The 17,345-nt window shown below is 41.2% G+C and overlaps 1 protein-coding gene across 18 annotated transcripts in view; it reads left to right on the top strand.

Annotated features, from left to right (window-relative positions):
* The window catches only part of MAPK10 (mitogen-activated protein kinase 10), a 284,798-nt gene that overhangs the window by 251,664 nt on the left and 15,789 nt on the right, over nt 1-17,345 (top strand). The gene's annotated exons all lie outside the window — the stretch shown is intronic.

The raw sequence follows: 17,345 nt of genomic DNA on the forward strand, positions 1-17,345 counted from the left end.
TAATCTAGCTTCCTCAAACCATGAGGTTCTAGGCAGCGAAAGAAGACGGAGCTACAGAATGTGGAGACCCAGGTCATGATACAGGGAGATGGTAGGGCACAATGGGAACCACTCAGGTGCACAACCAGAAGACTCAGACTCGGGACCTCATTCGGCCGTGGAAAGGTCCACTGTGGTCATTCCCTACGTTTTTATTGAGTGTCAGTTATACATGGCTATTGGGGATTTATTAGTTAATGTTAATAAAGGACCTAGCTCCTATTACTTAGGAGGGTAGGGTTGATAGATAAATAAATGAGACATTTTTACCACTCTGGTAAATTCTATAAAAAGGGAAGCACAAGATGCTACAAAAGCCAAAGGAATATTGTACTATCCATCTTTTTGTAGATATGAGAGGCTTTAGGAGGAAGAAGAGTCTTAAATGAGACCAAAGCGTGGGCAAGTGTTAGCCAAAAGAAAGGGAGGTGGAAGAGTAAAATCGTCTCCGGCGGTTCTCAACCTGTGGGTCGCGACCCCTTTCACAGGGGTCGCCTAAGACCATCCTGCATATCAGATATTTACATTACGATTCATAACAGTAGCAATATTACAGTTGTGAAGTAGCAACAAAAATAATTTTATGGTTGGGTCACAACATGAGGAACTGTATTTAAAGGGCCAGAAGGTTGAGAACCACTGGAAAGAAGCAGCCTGTTCAAGGACCCAGAGAGAAGCAAGACCTGCTTGAAATTCACCTGAGGAATGGTGAGGCAATTGTGTGACCAGAAAGAGTGCTGAGAAATGTGAACAGAGACCAGGTCAAGGAGCACCATTAAGTCACCCCCAGCAAGCACCTGAGGCAGGGGGAATGACTGGAAGAATATTCATCAGAGATGTGTGTTTTAGGTAAACCATTCTTTCAGACTAGTAGGATAATGAATAGTAGCAGAAAGACCAGTTAGGAAGCAAGTGGAGTAGTTAAGATAAGAGATGATGATAAAATAAACTTCAGTGGTAGTGGGGATGAAAAACAGAACAACAGATTCAGAGCTATTTTTGATGGTATAATTGTCACAAGTGATTTTCACCTAGAAGATACCTAACAATGTTTCAAGAGATAAAATATTATATGTGAGAGTGCTCAATAAACTTTGAAAACATGTGATGTTACCAGAGAGGGACTTTTTAGCTTATGGGTATAATTGAAATAGTTTAAAACTAACAGTTTTAACCTAGTATGGCACAAGGGACATGAAAATGTCATTTATTTCTATCTTATTAATGAAAAGCTTAATTATAATTAGGTCTTAAAATATCTTATTACTGAATTAAAATGTGTGCTCTTTTTTAAGAAAATCCATCATGTGAAATGTCTTAAGTAGTAGAAAAATGGGGCAATAGGAATGACTTACGTTAGTACACAGTTCTCTATGATTGTGTTTGTAAAGAGGAAACTTGTGATTCTCAACTTTTTGTCTTCCACAACATACCTGAGAAAAAGTCATGAACTCATTATGTTAGCAACTCATCAACACTTTTAAAGCAATGATTCTTTTTTTTTTAAAATATATTTTATTGATTTTTTACAGAGATGAAGGGAGAGAGATAGAGAGTTGGAAACATCGATCAGCTGCCTCCTGCACATCTCCTACTGGGGATGTGCCCGCAACCCAGGTACATGCCCTTGACCAGAATCGAACCTGGGACCTTTCAGTCCGCAGGCCGATGCTCTATCCACTGAGCCAAACCGGTATCGGCAGGCAATGATTCTTGATGGGATGTGTGGGGTATGTCAGATTCATGTGGACAACTTATTAACTAGAAATAATTCCTCACCCTCAGGTGATTCTGTTCCCCTCCCAATCACCCCTTGGATCCCAGTACCCTGTCCCCACTACATGTACCTTAGAAATTATTGCTCTAGGAGCAATTTGAGGATAAGGATTTGGTTTCACTCATTTGCATCATCTATCTAACTGTATATTCCTGGCACACTGTCGGTTCGCACAACAGTTATTTGAATTGATGATATGTTTTAATCACTTTCTTACTGTCTACTTTATCTAACCTTCCCACCCATGTTTCTACTCTTTCCATCCATGTTTCTACTCTGCGTTACTCCAGTCAAAAGAATCCTTACCCTCATTTCTGGGTACCATCATTCCTATTTTACAGAATTTTAAAATGACTTTTACAGTCACACAGCTAAAAACCAAGGTTCAAAGCTAGTGTACATTTCATTATATCACAATCTCCTAAATATATATATATATATATATATATATATATATATATATATATATATTATTGATTTTTAGAGAGAGAAGAAGGGAGAAGGAAAGAGAAAGAAACATCGAGATTTGAGGGTGAAACATTGATTGGCTGCCTCCTGCATGCCCCCTACTGGGGATTGAGCTCACAACTCGGGCCTGTGCCCTGAGTGGGAATACAGTAGGCACCCTTTCAGTGCAAGGGATGACATCCAACCAAGAGAGCTACACTGGCCAGGCTGTCACAATATCCTTTAAAAAGTTATATTTTTCTTCACGATAGAGGCCATTTAATAATTTATGCACCAACAAAATATAGAATAAAAATGAACTTACAATAATAATGTTTGCTAATTTTTACCTGATAAAAATATGTGCATAAAAGTGGTACATGGCTCAGCTGGTGTGGCTCTATGGTTGAGCATCAAGCTATGAACCAGGAGGTCATGGTTTGATTTCTGGTCAGGGCACATGCCTGGGTTGCAGGCTTGATCCCCAGTGTGGAATGTGCAGGAGGCAGCTGATCAATTATTCTCTCTCATCATTGATGTTTCTGTCCCTTTCCCTTCCTCTCTAAAATCAATAAAATATATTTTTTAAAGTGGTACATGAATATTTTCTTATATAATTAGCCAGGTGTATTGAACCTACATAGATGGAACAAACGGTAACTGATTAGCTGAACTCTTCATACCTGGTTGGAAATTTTTATGAATCCAGGACATTTATGTAATGCTCTAAGACTTTTCAGAGATATCAGTTCTAGGAGAGGGGAAAAAAAGTAAATATTTGCAATGAAAAAAGTAGTACATTTTTAAATTAATAAGGGCATTTTGGAATTAAAAAGAAATTTTTAAGTTAAAATCAATTTGTATTCCTCTAATGGCAGTTGAGTGTAGGCAAATCACTTTTCCTTGAAACAGGTACTAATTCTGTAACTCAGTTTCTGTATTTACTGTGGATTCCTATCTCGGGGCTGCTCATTTATGCTAACTAGATCAGTATGCTTTTCTCCGGTTAATGTCTCCAGGATGTGTTGTTATTGAGTCATGTTACTGATGTAAGAGTGCTGGAATCTTCTTTTCCCTGATCATTTTGCTTCTGTTTTGTGAACGTAGGGCAGAGATGTAAATGAGAGGTGGCCTTAACATGCTGACTCGGCAGTATTTGTGTTGGATGTGTTGGTTTTCCACCCAGAATGTTTTTCTAGCTCCTATAGAGTTCATTATTTTGTCCCATAAGGTATCATTGAGGCTAATGTGGCCTTTTGCCCGTGGAAAGTCTTGTAATAAAAGCTGTTGCTTCTCAGAATTTTAAGGTAACATATTTTCTACAAAACCTTCCATATGCCATTATCATATCACACATTATGTTGGATTGATCCATTTTTATATTTATCTCCCCCATGTTTACTGCTCTAAAGTTCCTTGCGAGCAGAAATTCAGCTTTGCCTACTGATAAATATTGTATGATCAGCACATGCCATTTGAATTTAATTAAACTGTACTGTGCTGAGCAGTTCTCTAGTGTTTATAAAAAACCTTTCTCAAATCCAGTCATATTAAAGCCTCAGAAAAACCCTCTCAAATGGTGAATGTCTTCAACCAATGTTACTGACCTCATTGCAACTACTCCACACAAGCATCATCTCTACCCTGGACCATGCAATAGTCTCTATCCTGTCTCTCAGCTCCATTCTTGTCCCCTGTGGTCTAATCTCCAGAGTGCCAAGAGCTTACCTTTTAAAATGTGAAACCAGGCAAGTGATTTCTCAGGCAATACTCTCCAATGGCTTCTCATTGTATTCATAATGAAACTCAAACTATTCACAATGGTTTACAAGGCTCTGTTCAATGTTGTTCCAAATTTTATTAAAACCCGTAGTGTAAAGGTGTTTTACATTGTGACTCAACATACACATACTCCTAAACACACACACACACACACACACACACACACACACTCACACACACACAGCCTTCATACTCTGATATATTCTATCTCAGTCTTCTTTTCTTGGTTACATTAAAAAGTGCAAGTAATGACCCACCAATTTGTTTCATGACTGCAGTTTGAAAAGCATGCTCTACTTTACCTGGCTCCTGTCTACTTTTCTGATTCCACTTTCTATGCTCCCCTTTCCACTTGGCTCCCATGTGCTGGCTTCCTTGCTGTTCATTACCATGCCAAGCAAGAGAGGAAGGGTGCCCTGACCTGGAATCAAGCCATGACCTCCTGGTTCATCAGCCGATGTTCAACCACCGAGCCATGCTGGCTGGGCTCATTGCAGTTTCTTCTGCCTGGAACCATCTTCCTCCAGATATTCATAGGGCTCCCTCCATTACTTCATTCAAATCTTCGCTCAAACATTTTTTTTTCAAAGAAGCCTTGTGAATGTCTATTATGTGCTATACACAGTGTTAGACTCTGATGAACAAAGACACAATCCTTGTGCTCAAGATTCTGTCCCCCTAGTTTATTGAGAGCTAAGAGCCCACATTTTAAGCTTATTGAAGCACATAGAAAAACTCAACTCAGTATTGTGGGTTAGAGAAGATTCCTTGGAGGGACTAATATTTAAATAGAAACATGGAAGATAGAGCAGGAATTACCTAAGTGAAGAAAAACAGGCAGAAGGAAGTATGATGCAAAAATCCCAGGGTCAAGAGAGGGTTGGGGAACTGCAAATCTTTGGGGGTGCCTTCATGGAGAAGGGTGAGAAATGATTTGGTCTGCTGAACAGGTAAGGAAAGAGTCTTTAAACACTGGGATGGAGCATACACTCTATTCTAAAATAACGGGAAATCATTAAAACTAGCAAGCAGAAGAATTGAACTGAGTTGAACTTCTAAAGGTCACTCCGTCTACAAAATGAGGCTGGAAAAGAGAAAAGGAAGATGGAAGGTAGGGGGGTAAATCTGTAGTAACATAGGTTAGAACTGATGGTGGCCTGTGAGCAGACATGGGCAGAAGATTAAAGAGATGTTTAGAAGCTAACAATTACTGATAAATAATTAGATTTTGGACTTAGGGATAGTAATTCAAGATGACTTCTAGCATAGAGTATGTTGGTTAAATAAGTAGGTGTTAAATGAATGAATGACGAAGAAACTTAAGGCTTGGACACTGGGTGTTTGGTGGTACAACCACTCAGCCTTTTTAATGACAGAACCGTAGAACAATTTAACTTCCAAGCAACAGGAGCTAGATTTTCCATTTTCATGACTTGATTAAATTTTTTGATGGTATAAAGCTAATAAATTTGTGACCTAATATCTGAGAAAGCTATAGAACAGAATGAAAAATAGAGAAAACTCAATTTAACTTTCTTGTCAAGCCACTAAAAACATTATTCAATTGAGTTTTCTAATTACACTCAGTTCACATTATAATTACAATTTACATTGCTAGCATTCAAAGGTTGCTCTGGACACTTAGTACTATGATACCTCTGAACAACATCAGTGCTTTTAATATATAATGAATTATAATACAACTAGGAGCCCAGCGCGCCAAATCGTGCCGCAACGCCCACCTCCCCGCTGCCCTGCCTTGACAACTGAACCTCTCCACAGAGCTCCAGAGTGCTGGCCCCGCCCTCGACCCCTCCAGCCTTCTCTGGCTGCTTCACACCCCTCCCTCAGTCCCACCCGTTGCCTCAGACTGGTCCTTCCTCCTCCAGGCGCCTCCCTGCTTCTGCCCCATCTCCAGAGCAACACCCCACTGCACACTCGCAGGCAGCCTCCTGCTGATCGGTCATTATGTGTGATGGTGTCCCAACCATGAGCATATTAGCTCTTTATTATTATGATGCTTTTGCACATTACAAGTTCTCAAGAGGGGTTTGTTGAATTATCTGGAGTAATATTTGTTATACATTTGGATTCGTATCTTCTTAGATAAAGCAGTATATGAAATCTTTCCCGATGACCAGGGCTTATTGCAAACTAAGTGACTTGCCCAAGGTCATTTGTCTTGCTTGGGTCAGAGTCAAGGGTGCTCTGAGCCCTGTGCTCTTCCCATTGCTCCTGGCAGGAAATTTGTGACTTACTGGAGGGGCTCAGAGATCCTCCTAGCTCACTTTGGCTGAATTTATTGTGAGATACAAATATCATGTCATTTTGATTGTGATTCACAAATTTCCCTGTTTCTATTCTTTTTAAAGCCTTAGCATATGATGATTTCTGTCCACAGTTTATTCTATCAAGAAATAGATATCATTGAAGATGAGAGAAAATTAGTTTCTTTATCCATGATATTTTCTCCTGTATCTATACAAAGAAAGCATACATAGGCAAATGACAAAACTTTGATTACCATATAAATAAGATAAGACAGAAATCTTTATCTTGATTGCATGATAAAATTCTGAGGGGGCTTTTAAATATCCTGATGACCAGATCCCATGACAGATCAATTAAATCAAAATTTCTGAGGGTGGGATTCATGCATCAGCATCTCTAAAGCTCTCAGATGATTTCATTGTGCAACTATAGTTTAGAACCCCTGGGTGAGAGCAACTTGATGAAATGAATTCTGACTCAAGCACCTTTTACTTGATGTTTGTTTTTTTCCAACCACAAGGTGGCAGCATCACAATAGAGCGCATGCACAGACCAGCCCGTGGAAATTTGTGTCTGTAATATTAATTAAAAGCATTTGGAGGGTTCCTCCAGACAGCATTGACTTTTCCTTTTCCTGTTGTACTCTGCTGGTTTGCTTGGCTGAGAAAACTTTTAGATATATTTGTTTTATCAGCTTAAAGTAGCAGGCACTATAGTTGGGTGGAACACAGCAAAGAACATGGATTTTGTAGTCAGATAGATTTGGGTTTAAATATTGCCTCTGCCACTCACCAGTAGCAAATGTACTATCTTTGTGCTTCAGTCTATGCTGAGAAGAGGAGTGTTGTTATAAGGGCATGACTTTTTACCCAGATAATTGAGCCAACTCCCTAGGAGTCATTCTAGATTCCTCCCTCAGCCCCCTTCATACCGATCTTGTCAAAGCTTATTAATTCGTCACTACAACCCACAAAATACTTCTCAAAGGACTTATTCAATCTCGTATTTTTTTTTATTTCTTACCTCCCACTTATTTTTTTAATGCAGCACAGTTTGACTTCTGCCAGGAAACAGTTCTTGTGAAGGTCACTAACTCTCTTATGTCATTCATGCATCCCTATCCGTCCTCCTGCCCTTCCTTACCAGAGGCTCAGAGAGCACATCTCCCAATGACCACTAGCATTCGCATCCCCTCCTGGAGCCATGCTGGTGACCAATGTAAGACAGCTTGGGAGAGAAGACTTAATGAGTTCTCAGAGGCAGGTTTTATTTGCCTCTTATTCCCCATTGTGGAGTACTTTTAGCTTTTAAAGGCATTTACTTCATCTGCAGTATTAAAATGTTTAATTTCTTTTCAAGAGCACTGGCACAGTTCCTAAAACTTGCCTAAGCACATTTTAAAAATCATCAGATGTGCCCTTACTAGCTGCCATTTGTCTACTTTTAGAAGGCAATGAAATTTTTAGTAATTGCAAACTATATCACTGCTTACTGCATAGTAAGTTCACAATATAGATAAACTATAACTCTGGAGAATTACATTTAGTCAATCATGTTGATAATTGTGCATATTGCTATCACACTTTATTAATTTGGCAACTGTTGCTAAGATTGTTAAGCAAATATTACATATTAAACCCTGTTGCTACAGGTAATGTAAGGTTTTTAGAAAAAATAGACCGTACTAAGTGGTCATTAGCTAAAACTAACTAACTAAATAAAGATAAATGTACATATCATCATTGAGTGTGATATAATAATTATTCTATCTAGCCCTGACCAGGTGGCTCAGTTGGTTGGAGTGTTATCCTGTGCACCAAAAGGTTGTGAGTTCCATTCCTAGTCAGGGCACATACTTAGCTTGTGGGTTCAATCAGGGCACTCATGGAAAGCAACCAATTGATGGTTCTCTTTCATATCGATGTCTCTCTCTCTCTCTCTCTCTCTCCCTTCCTCTAAAATATAATTGGGTCAGATTTAAAAAATAGATTATTCTATCTAACAATTTATTTTCTAATGAGGAGGTCAAAACTTCAAGAAGTCCTGTTCATCAAAAATTTTAAATTCCTTTGGGCCATGGCCAGGTGACTCAGTTGGTTGGAACATCATCCTGTGCACCAAGAGGGTGCAGATTCAATTTCTGGTCAGGGATCATACCTGGATTGTGGGTTCCATCCCCATCAGGTTGAATTTGGGAGGCAACTGGTTGATGTTTCTTTTCTCTCTCTCACTCCTTCCTCTCTCTCCAAAACATCAATAAAAACATATCTTTGATGAGGATTAAAGAAAAAATTTTAAATACATTTGGAAAACTTATTCCATGTAGATTTAAGGAAATATAAAATCAAATTTTGAACCTTTTCTTTCCTTTCTTTCTTTCTTTCTTTCTTTCTTTTTCTTTTCTTTTTTTTTAGGAGAGAGAGACTTGTGCATATTTATTTATTTATTATTATTTTTTGTTTAAAACTTGAATTTACTTTTTATTGTCTCACTTTTTTTATTTTAAATTTTTTATTGTTTAAAGTATTACATGAGTCTCCTTTTCCCCCATTAACCTCTCCCCGGCCGCTCCCACCCCCCAGCACATGCTCTCACCCCACTACTGTCTGTGTCCATTGGTTATGCTCAGATACATGCAAACAACTCCTTTGATTGATCTCTTAACCCTTCACCCCCTGCCTTCCCTCATAGGTTGGACAGTCTGTTCCATGCTTCTATATCTCTGGTTCTATTTTTGTTCATCAGTTTATCTTATTAATTATATTCCACAAATGAGTGAGATCATGTGATATTTATCTTTCTCTGACTGGCTTATTTTACTTAGCATAATGCTCTCCAGTTCCATCCATGCTGTTGCAAATGGTAAGAATTCCTTCGTTTTTATAGCAGCATAGTATTCCATCGTGTAGATGTTCCTTAGTTTTCTAATCGACTCATCTGCTGATGGGCACTTAGGCTGTTTCCAAATCTCAGCTATTGTAAATTGTGCTGCTATGAACATAGGGGTGCATATATCCTTTCTGATTGGTGTTTCTATTTTCTTGGGATGTACTCCAGAAGTGGGATTACTGGGTCAAATGGAAGTTTCATCGTAATTTTTTGAGGAAACGCCATACTGTTTTTCACAGTGGCTGCACCAGTCTGTATTCCCACTAGCAATGCAAGAGAGTTCCTTTTTCTCTGCGTCCATGCCAGCACTTGTCATTTGTTGATTTGTTAATGATAGCCATTCCGACAGGTGTGAGATGGCACTTCATTGTTGTTTTGATTTGCATCTCTCAGGTGATTAGTGACTTTGAGCATGTTTTCATATGTCTCTTGGCTTTTATATGTCTTCTTTCTAAAAGTGTCTGTTTAGGTCCTTTGCCCATTTTTGATTGGGTTGTTTATCTTCCTTTTGTTAAGTTGTATGAGTTCCCTATAAAATTTGGAGCTTAAAACCTTATCAGAGATAACATTGGCAAATATGTTCTCCCATGCAGTGGGCTTTCTTGTTGTTTTGTTGATGGTTTCTTTTGCTGTGTAGAAGCTTTTTGTTTTGATGTAGTCCCATTTGTTTATTTTCCCCTTAGTTTCCATTGTCCTAGGAGCTGTACCAGTTAAGATATTACTATGACAAATGTCTGCTATTTTGCTGTCTATGTCTTATCCTAGGATCTTTATGGTTTCCCATGTTAAGCTTAAGTCCTTTATCCATTTTGATTTTATTTTTGTGTATAGTTTCATTATTTTGCATGTATCTGTCCAATTTTCCCAACACCATTTATTGCAGAGACTGTCTTGACTCCATTGTATGCTCTTGCCTCCTTTGTCAAATATTAATTGAGTATAATAACTTGGGTCGATCTCTGGGTTCTCTGTTCTGTTCCATTGGTCTATATGTCTGTTCTTGTGCCAGTACCAGGCAGTTTTGAGAACAGTGGCTTTGTAATATAGCTTGATATCTGGTATTGTGATTCCTCCAACTTTGTTCTTCTTTGTCAAGATTGCTGCAGCTATCCAGGGTCTTTTTTTATTCCAGATGAATTTTTTGGGAGTTTGTTCTAGGTTTTTGAAGTATGCCATTGGTATTTTATTGGGATTGCATTGAATCTATAGATTGCTTTGGGTAGTATGGACATTTCAATGATGTTGATTCTACCAATCCATGAACATGGTATATTCTTCCATTTGTTTATGTCTTCCTCTATCTCTTTTTGCAGTGTCCTGTAATTTTCTGAGTACTGGTCCTTTACTTCCTTGGTTAAGTTTGTTCCTAGGTATCTTAATCTTTTTGTTGCAATGGTAAATGGGATTGTTTTTTTAGTTTCTCTTTCTGTGAGTTCATTATTGGTGTATAGAAAAGCCATAGATTTCTGGGTGTTAATTTTGTATCCTGCTACATTGCTGAATTCATTTATTAAGTCTAGTAGGTTTTTTTTGGTGGAATCTTTAGGGTCTTCTATGTACAGTATCATGTAATCTGTGAATAATGACAACTTTACTTCTTCTTTTCCAATTTGGATGCCTTGCATATTTTCTTAAATGGATTTTCTGATCTAAATTTGTACTGGAACTTATCCTTCTTTATTGGAGCCTTATAATAAATTATGTATCTTTTGTCAATCGTCAAACTGCAAAGCTTAATAAGAAAAAATAGGAGATAACGTTATTTTCTTTAGTCCAGCTTCTGAATTAATAGAGAAAGCACACACTGTAAAACAATGCTATTTAAAGCTTTCATTGGTATTTTCAATGGGGCAGTAGAATACAGAGAGAAAAAGTGGAACAAAACCATATTGCCTGCTTAATTAGGACAAAAGGAGTGGAAAACAAACATCAGCAACTTGATGATTGTCATATGGTTCAGAACATGACGGATTCGGAAAAAAATGTTAATTCAGGGCACAAAGATGGATAAATGGGATAACATTGTACAACTTGGATTTCTTATATCTGTTTCTCATCTTTTTTGAGACACATGTGTGTAGAGTTCATAATGTTGTCCAAGATATTTTGGCAAACAGCATTGAGGAATATAAGTGTTGACTACTTGGGTGATAGTTGCCAGATCTAGCTACATGTATATAGTGACAGAAAATTGGAACAGAAATCAGAGTGGCAGACTCACATTTGCCACTAATGAAAGTCTTTTGTAAGTGTTGAATTATTCAGTTTAACATTTCTTCAACCCATAATTACTTTGTTATTCTGTCTTTTTTCTTAGAGATCATACATTTTATTCCTGCCACTAATTAAATCCATGACCATGTACAAATCACTTAAGTTTTCTGAGTTTTTATATTCTTATTTTCAAAGTGAACAAAGGTGGTACTAGGTAATTTCTAAACTTTCTTCCAACACTGACACTCTATGATGCTGTTAAAAATAGAATTATCTTGAAGGTTAAGGAAAGAATCGATTCATACATTTTACTCAATGAAGAAGTATTATTTAAATATCCTATATAATAAAAGAGAAACATGTAAATTGACCATCCCTCCACTATGCTCACCAGCCAATCAGGAGTGAGTATGCAAATTAACCCAACAAAGATGGCAGATTAATTTGGATACACAGGTGCTGGGAGGAGAGCAGAGCAGGAGAGCTGGCAACTTGAGGGGATGTGGCTCCATCAGTTGCTCCCTCGGTTGCTCCCTTTGGGGGACGTGGCTCCCTCAGTCGCTGGACAGGGAGCAGAGCAGGAGAGCTGAAGGTTTGGGGGGCCATGGCTCCCTCAGTTGCTCCCAGTGTGAGGAGCACCAGGAATTCTGGGAATAGTAGTTCTGGTGGCAGCCCCAGGACAAGAAGCGGAAACCCAGAGCACAGGGAGCACCAGGAATGCTGGGAATCATAGTTCTGGGGGCAGATGGATCTCCTAGACATTAGAGCAAAGTGAGCCTGGAGCAATTACTGTCGCAGTGGGGGATGGAGGGAAAGCAAAGGTGAGACACATAAGTAAAATCAGAGTGTCTAGGAAAAATTAAAGGGAAGATATCCTAAAACTTCCAGGAAATCTCCACCAATGAAGCAAAGAAAAAAAACTGTCTCTATTATTCTGTGAGCAACAAACCAAACTGGGTTGGGGGTCTCAGACAATTCACTCATATGATTTCAAATTACCGTATTTGTGAGATCTCTAATATGCCATGTCACAACATTGCCATGTAGGGTTCTCACATAATTAGCCCCCAAATATTTATGAGAGTGAAATGACTGAGAGCTATTAAAAACTACAAGGACAGGCAGTTGGGGGGGGGGGGTAGAGGGATAGAGAGGATAAATGGGAAAAAGAGGGGATAGCTGTAATACTTTCAAGGTAAATTTAAAAGAATAAAAGAACTACAAGGACAACTAGAACAAGCCAGGACTCTTTGGGGAAAATTGAGACCTGCAGTCTCCCTATTGGCTTATGTTTCAATTCTTGTTTTATAAAGATATTTACTTTAAATATTGTTCCATTGTCCCTTATTTTAGATTCATCTCAATTACCAATTGCTCTGACTTATTCTTTAATTTGGGTTTTAAGGCAACTTCTTATCATTAATTAGCTATGTGACTTTAAGATATTTTAAAAGGAGTTTCTTTGAGTCTTAGTTTCCTACCCTGAGGATTATTAGGGCATATATGGAGCCTAGTTTATCTTATCTAAAAAAAAGTGTCTTCCCTTCATTAGAGAGAGAACTGATCTGTATTTATCAAGCCCTCAAAGATGGTTGGAAGAGCAGATATGAGAGTATTATAAATTTTTTATCTTTCCAGTCTCACAGTCTGTTCTACAGTTCCTTTTTGTTTTGTTATATACAACTAGAGGCCCAGTGCACAAAAATTTGTGCACTCGAGGGGGAAAAGGGGGTCCCTCAGCCTGGCCTGTGCCCTCTCGCAACTGGGACACCTCGGGAGATAATGCCCTGCTGACTTAGGCCTGCTCCCTGGTGGCAGAGGGCAGGCCCAATCCCTAGGTGCAGCCCCTAGTCGGGCTCAGAGCAGGGCCAATTGGGGAGTTGGGGTGCCGTCCCCTGCCATGCACAGAGCAGGGTGGATTGGGAGGTTGTGATGCCACCCTCAGTCACGCTCAGGGTAGGGCCGATTGGGGGGGTTGGGGCACCGCCCCCTGTCATACTCAAGGCAGGGTCGATGGGGAGGTTGTGGCGCCACCCCCTGTCATGCACAGAGCAGGGCCAATCAGGGGGTTGGGGCACTGCCCCCTGTCACACACAGAGCAGGGCCCATCAGGGGGGTTGGGGCTCCTTACCCTGTCACGCACAGAGCAGGGTCGATCAGGGGGTTGGGGTGCTGCCCCCTGTCACGCACAGAGCAGGGCCCATCAGGGGGTTGGGGAGCTCCCCTCTGTCACTCACAGAGTAGGGCCGATAGGGGAGTTGAGGCACCGCCCCCTGTCACACACAGAGCAGGGCAGATCAGGGGTTGGGGTTGGGGCGCCACCCTCTATCACCCACAGAGCAGGGCCGATCAGGGGGATGGGGTACTGCCACTCTCACACTCAGGGCAGGGCTGATGGGGAGGTTATGGCTCTACCCTCTCACACACAGAGCAGGGCCATTCAGGGGGTTGGGGCGCCGCACCCTGTCACACACAGAGCGGCAGGGCAATCAGGGGGTTGGGGAGCTCCCCCCGTATCAGGCACAGAGCAGGGCGGATTGGGAGGTTGTGGTCCCGCCCCCTGTCACACACAGAGCCACAGGGCTATCAGGGGGTTTGGGCGCTGCCCCATGTCATGCTGATCCCGGTGCTGGGAGGCCTCGTGGCTCCGCTGATCTGGTGCTGGGAGGCATATTACCCTTTTACTATATAGGATAGAGGCCTGGTGCATAGGTGGGGCTGGCTGGTTTGCCCTGAAGTGTGTCCTGGATCAGGGTGGGGGTCCCCACTGGGGTGCCTGGCCAGCCTGGGTGAGGGGATGATGGCTGTTTGCAGCTGGTCACACACCCTTCAGGGTGGGGGTCCCCACTGGGGTGCCTGGCCAGCCTGGGTAGGGGATGATGGCTGTTTGCAGCTGGTCACACACCCTTCGGGGTAGGGGTCCCCATTGGGTGCCTGGCCAGTCTGGGTGAGTGGCTGAGGGCTGTTTTCAGGCTGGTGGGTGACGGAAGCTCCCAACTGCTCCTTTTTTTCTTTTTTTTTTAATTCTGGGCCAGCTTTAGCCCTGAGGCTCCAACTCTGAGGCTTCCGCTGCTGAAAGCAGGTATCTGGTTTGTTTCGGTTCTATAATCGAAACAATGTATAACTCCAGCTCTGAGATCCCAGCTCGCTGAAAGCAGGTTTCTGGGGTTTTGTTTAGCTTCTGTATTTGTTACAATGTTTCTTAAACTGCAGGCTCAGAGGCTGGCAAGGCAGGCGGGGAACGTTGGAGTCCTCCGTCACTGAAGCAAGCAAGCCTCATGTTAGTTTCAAGCTTCTTGGACTTGTGTTTCTCTGGCTGCCATCTTGGCTGGCAGTTAATTTTCATATTGCCCTGATTAGCCAATGGGAAGGGTAGCGGTCGTACGCCAATTACCATGTTTCTCTTTTATTAGATAGGATGTCTATATTGTGAGAGGATATTTCTTCTACATTGTTTTGATTTTTTAGGTGCTACCTTCTAATTTCCCCACTAAGGACTTACCTGGATCTTTCTAGGCATGGTGGCAGTTTTGAGTTTTGGAAAACTCTACAGGGTTTTAAGGCATGGTTTATTGTGCCTTGAAAACCAAAATCTTTGTTTCTCTTTCAAGAAACTGCCAATTATTTCCTCTTTTTGAAACTCTCTGATCACAGGCCTTCTATACCACTGCAATATCTTCATCCTCCATGTATGCCTCTAAATGATCCTTTCCTCCTCTTCCTCCTCCTTTTTCTCTTCTTCCTCTTCCTCTTCCTTCTTTGACTTGTGCTCCTCTGGCCAACCTTTAACCCTTGGTATCTGACAGGGTCCACTTTGGCTTTTTGCTCTTTCTGTCTGCACAGCCTCCATGGGTGACCTCATTCATCCACTGTCATGATTTCAAGGAACACCTCTCAAATCCGTACATCTCTAGCCAACAATATTCCTGTTTAATAAGGTGGGGAGAGGGAAGAAGTGGGCAATAGAATACTGGCTTCTCTGTGCAGATGGAGGCAGGGAGTGTAATGGACCACGGCATGCTAACGATTGCTAACTAAGCACATATGTATGTGCGTTTGAATATGACACTACTCTCTTTGGATTACTGGTCAATTAATCTTTTATATTGTTTTGTGAGAGACATCTTGATGTGAATGTACCCTTTCACTGCAGGTGATTGCACCCCCTCTTTAAAAAAAGAAAAAAAAGGTAAACAAAAAACCCTGAACATGGAGCCCTTTCAGCCATAACTATAATGCAAGTGTTTTTTAAAGCAGCCCTCTTGGGTTTTTTTGAAAAGAAAAATATTGGACTCAGTACTCTGCTTTCTTTCTTATGGTTGTTTGTGGTTAGAATTTATGTACTTTGTAGTTTATATATCAGCAACAGCTGGATGCTGAAGCTCCAAGGAAAACTTCTCTCAAAATAGTTTTGTTGTAAAGAAAAAATGGCATTCGTGAACTTTGGCAGGAACTGTACTCTTGAGCTATGTTCAGTTTTGAAACTTGAAAAACCCACTGCATGGAGAAGCCTGCCACAGAGGATCCTGAGCTGGCCTATTGTTACAAGAGGAAAGTGGTGTCAGTGATGCACAGAGCTCCTGAGACCTCTGAGAACTTGTGCACAAGGTGTCTGGCAGGGGACTTAGGCGAGGCCCGCTTAGATGGGGGACCTTACCACAGAACTACATGTGAGCTCAGGAAGAGGCAAAGCAGGAAACCTGTTATTCTGCAAAGCGTCTTTCCATGTCTTTCCATGACCGGAGTTTGGCTCTGCATTAGCTGACTTCGGTGACAGCTTCACAGATCTTCAAAAATGACTTTGTTTTCCTCATTAAATCATAACATTCATATAATTTGGGAGTCCTTTATAATTAAGTGGAAGATCCAGCCTTAGTCAGGTCTCCAGGGCAGTGCCCTAGTATCCCAGCCCCCTTACCTTACAAGTCAGTGTTTCTGTGTTCTCAGTAATGTTGTCGGGTAGGGGCGTCTCATTCTGCTCAGCCCTTTCAGCTGACAATGTCTGAATCACAGTAGCTGGTTTAAAGCCTTCTACCTCAGTAGCAATCACTGTTGTTAAACGAATATCTGGCCTCATCAGTACTTATTGCTCAATAATTAAGTTGCCTCAAAACAACTGGTCAAAGTCTTCTATTTTCCTATCCAGCTGCTTCTGTGGTATGTGAGTCTGTCCCAGCATGCCACGGCTAAGACCCCTCTATCACGGCTAAGACCCCTCTGTCACGGCTAGGACCCCTCTGTCACGGTCCACACTACTAGAGATCTGATGCAGAAAGAAGAGCCCCTATGGTGTGTGGGTGCTGCTTGTGGGCCAGAGACCCTCCCACAGAAGCCAGAAGCCGTCTCTGAAAACCTTGTCCAAAGCCTTCTGACAACAGCTGTCTTGGAGGGATGTGTGTCCTAATAAGCCTGAGCCACTTTGTTGAGCACCTCTTTTAGTTTCTCACAGAAACTGTTGCTTTAGGAGTGTTAGACAGGATGAATTCTGGAGTCCCCTCTCTCATGGCATCTGGCATTTTGTAGTTCTTTTCTTTCACTCATTCCATTGCCAGCAGAGGCAGCTCTTGGCCCCTTCTCTCTTTGTCTCCTGGAGATCGTTTCTCTTGTCACTTGGCCTGAATTGGAACTACCCTAGGTCACCGCAATAGAACTCAGGTCCAACCACCAGGAAGAAGAGGTCAGGGAATTTATCTGTGATCCTCCTTCCTGGCTGAAATTTCTCCTTTTCCTTTGAACTTCTCATAGCAAGAGGACTGCTGATTTCATGTCAAACTAAAGGCCCTGTCTCATCATTTCTCCCAGAAAGGACTAACAAGGGGCCACTCAGGGGTTCAAGGTGGCCAATCTCTATAGACAACTAGCAGCTTTTTCTGCCTGAGCAGGAGCAGGCTATCTGAAATCACTTAACTATAGGGCACACAGCTAT

Source organism: Myotis nattereri, assembly GCF_964212035.1.
Source record: "Myotis nattereri genome assembly, chromosome: 1".
Taxonomy (NCBI): Eukaryota; Metazoa; Chordata; class Mammalia; order Chiroptera; family Vespertilionidae; genus Myotis; species Myotis nattereri.